Consider the following 3868-nt stretch of genomic DNA (forward strand, 5'->3'; position numbering starts at 1 on the left):
TGACTGTTATTCACACAACTATTTTGTGATAGCATCCGTGATCTGTATTAATCTCATATGACAGTTTTTATTTTGTGGCTATTGTCAATATTATGCTGTGCTTTGAGACGACATATTGAGCTTTTAACGTTATGTTATAACATGTTGGACAATACTTTTCATTTATTCTTGATGTCTAATTGTTACAAAATATATAACAATCAAATTAATTCAAATCCCACCACATATTAAATGAATTCAGTAAATTGATATCAAACATAATTATTTCCCAAATATTCATTCACTAATTTAGGAGGGTCATTTGTACATTTGCCTTTTTCTCTGTATCTATCAACTTTTGCTCTTTTCTACATTATACAATGCCGAGTACATTGGAACTACATGTCTACAAGTTGAGCTACTGTCTGTGATCCTTGGGACAAGCCTGGTGCTTGCCATGTTGCTTAGCCTGGTGTTGGCACCAGTAAGAATGGGCAACCAATACTCTTGTCCAAGAACAATTGGGGAACAGGCTCTCCCCTTCTTTGCTAAGAAGAGATTTGTGCTGTGTGAACCAAATTAAGTTTCCCATTTGTCCTGCAGACAATGCAAAGACTTTAATGTACATTATGCATTTCCAGAAAAGTACTCCATCAGCTACTATGTAAACCTCTGTCCTCTACTAACTCATATGAATCACAAGTACTAAAATGAATTGTCTAACAATATATGAGAGTAAATGTAAGACATGATTGGTCGATTAAAATTGTACCTTAGTAGTGGTGAAATAATTTCACTTTGCAAAAATAGTTCCCAAAAATCTCATTCTAGTCTAGAACATATATACAAAAAATCATAATCAACATCATATGTCTTTCCTTTAACAACCATCTAACCAAATAACATCAAGACTCATGCCGAAAGAAGACTCAAATTAAGTAATGTATAACCAGCCAACAATTCAAGTGCCAGATTCTGGACCGAAACAAAAGTACCTAAGTAGATGTATTTAGCTGGAGGAGACTGCAAAACCTTGGCATTTAGACCGATATAGAACTGTTGTTGATAGGTCGACTTAGCTGAAGGGCTTCTCTAGGTATCTTGATGTACTTATCAATTTCCTTTTGGGCTACATTTGCTGCAATTGAGATCTCCTGCCATATCAAACCACAACCCATTGGTAAGAACTTAATGAGTAACTGAAATGGCTGCAAAATTCAAGGACACAAGAGAGGTACAGCTATCGGGAAAGCAATTAAACCAATGGCCTCAATGATTTGAAATCAGATGTAGTTGACAGTATGACTGAAAGATCCTCAAAAGGTGAATGCAAAAAAAAAGGAATAGGATCACAGGGATTGGTACGTAAGCTGCAAACATGTTTATCACCACACAGTAGCAACTGAACTGAAGAATTAAACCAAGAATAAGAAAGCCATAAGTGCAAATCACATTCCATAAACTATCGAAATAGCAACAAACAAGGAATGAAAACTGATCTTACCTACAATTGGCAGCAATAGCAGCGCGGCCATCAGTTGTAAAGCCTTCACAGGTAACAAGAACCAAAGACTTAAATTAAATTCAGACTGTATATACAAATGAAAGAGTCACACAAAATGGAAGAAGTAGCAGAAAACAAACTTGGAAAACAGTTGAGAACAAGATTAGAGAAATCAGCTTCTACACTCTAATTCATGACAGAAGGGGCAAAGCTATAATCATTTTCTTTGCCCTCATTTTATCAGATAATGAAACCATTGTAGGATTTTAAACTTGGTTTCACATATGACCTTGCCTAGAAAAATCTCTTGGTATCTAGAACTAAGGCACTTCTCACACTACAAAGAAAATCCTAGCAACTCTACCTATCAATTTGCTGATTTGAAAGATATAGAAGGTCAAGCTCTGCAAACTACAAAATTTTCACACAATGAAACACATTGCAAAACATTGACAACCACAGAACACATTGCTAAAGATCTAAAAAGGTTGGGAAAGAAATCATGACAGCCATAGAAAAATTATTAATTGAACATTTGAATAACAATTAAAAGACAATATATTGTATATATGGACATGGATGTGGGAAGAAGATCCCACCATAGATTTATTTGGTGGGTTCTCAATGCTGCATCACCTTTATTAATCCTGAAATACAAGAACCATTATATAATGTGTATAATTAAATACCCCCAAAAGCCAACTACACAAGCCTAAGGCAGCCAACAGAACTCATGATAACATTGAAGCGATAGAAAAAAAAACAATAAAATATATAAAAGAGCAGCAACTCATAACAAAAAATCAGCACCACAAGACAATTTTGCTACCACCAGAAATACAACAAGACAATTTTGTTCTCTAAATTAACCCACACAGCTTTCATAGCCAAACCTGCATCATGCGTTTTAAGGGTTGTGCTGTGTCAATTGGACAAACAACCCAAGTTTGAACAGAATCATAAATAATTTAAATGAAATCACATAAACTAATTCCAAGTCGGCATCCAATGAAAGAAACTTTTCTCTAAGGCCTCAATATTTCAAATTCATGAGAACCATTAAATTAGCCCGAGTCTGATTAACCATGCACATAAGAAACATGGAGAAGAAGGAAAAAGAGCAAGATGATACCATTAAGACGTCATTTGCACATGCATCCCTGAATTTTGTAGTGCTAATAACTTTTGGGTTATAACAATTTCCCCGAGCAAAATCTACTTGGACAAAAATCAAGAAATTCAAATCAACGGGTTCAGTTGGGGTCCCAAAGAAGATAAAGACCAATGCTTTACAGAGAAACCCTAAAAAAGAATGTAGATACCTCTACTAGCAAGGCTAGTATCTATGTCACCAAGCATAAACAACACCCTCGTGGGGGTCCCACAAGCCATGGTGGGACCCAACAACGATATGCATCCCGTAGCCTGACGTCCAAGCTACACCGTGGTAGTCGGAAGTGCCCAAGAGCTTGCCGGGAAGCCAACTTCCCAACCATGACAACTTGCATGCACAACATGCTTTGAAGACTAGAAGTGGGACTCTTTGTCCCACATTGAAGAAAATGTAAAGGAGAGTGGCTCCCTTCCTTATAAAAGGGACCACTCCTCCCACTCAAACTCCACTCCATTACAACTCTTGTAATCTTGTTGAGCCTCAGGGCCCGACACATAATAAAAGCTTCAAGTAGACGTAGTTTCCCGCCTTAGCGGGAAATGAACCACTATATATCGTGTCTTCACTCTCTCTCTCTCTTCTCTCTCTCTCCAAGCTTCACAAGCAGCCTTCTAAGATCAGCGAATGGGTAAGCACAATCCTCCACCAAGCTTTACCGCCAGGCAAAGTTTGAACGACACTACCGCCAGTGACACTTCGCCAAGCAAGGCACCTCCACCAACCGCTAAGCAAAGCTCCGACAACCACTAGGCACCGCTATGCAAGCCTCCGCTAAGTAAGGTCCGTCAAGCTTTGATCAACCCTTGCAATCTTGGCTGCCAGCCAATCGCCAACTTTGAGCCTTGTTTGTTGTCGCACCGCCAACAAGAACCACTGCCATACAAAAAATTTGACGCAGCTTCATGGCTTACCACCACCGCTAGCGGTATTTACTTTAGACACCCAGAAACTCTACCGCCAAGCTTTATCCCCTGATCAGCGTTAGCACCAAAGCTCTGTCCTCTTTAATTGCTCACTTATGCAGACTTGCCGGTTGCACACAGCCAAACCACCGAACGTTCCCATCACAACCATTGACGCTCTCGTTGTGACCATTGACGTTCCCGTCACAACCAACTTAGCGCAGCGGCACAAAGCTTAACGCAGCAGACCCGCTAAACAAAGCTCCGCCAAGAGTACCATTCTCCAACAAACACCTCCAGCGTCAACAA

At 39.2% G+C, this 3868-nt stretch overlaps 1 long non-coding RNA gene across 1 annotated transcript; it reads right to left on the bottom strand.

The window, feature by feature from the left end:
* Positions 1–287: 287 nt before the first annotated feature.
* On the bottom strand, positions 288–1840 carry LOC112193641. The gene is made up of 3 exons (XR_002933948.2): positions 1484–1840; positions 975–1133; positions 288–576 (listed from the first exon to the last, which is right to left on the bottom strand). It is a non-coding gene; the product is annotated as an uncharacterized LOC112193641 (long non-coding RNA).
* Positions 1841–3868: the final 2028 nt, after the last annotated feature.

Source organism: Rosa chinensis, chromosome 3 (genome assembly GCF_002994745.2).
Source record: "Rosa chinensis cultivar Old Blush chromosome 3, RchiOBHm-V2, whole genome shotgun sequence".
Classification (NCBI taxonomy): Eukaryota; Viridiplantae; Streptophyta; class Magnoliopsida; order Rosales; family Rosaceae; genus Rosa; species Rosa chinensis.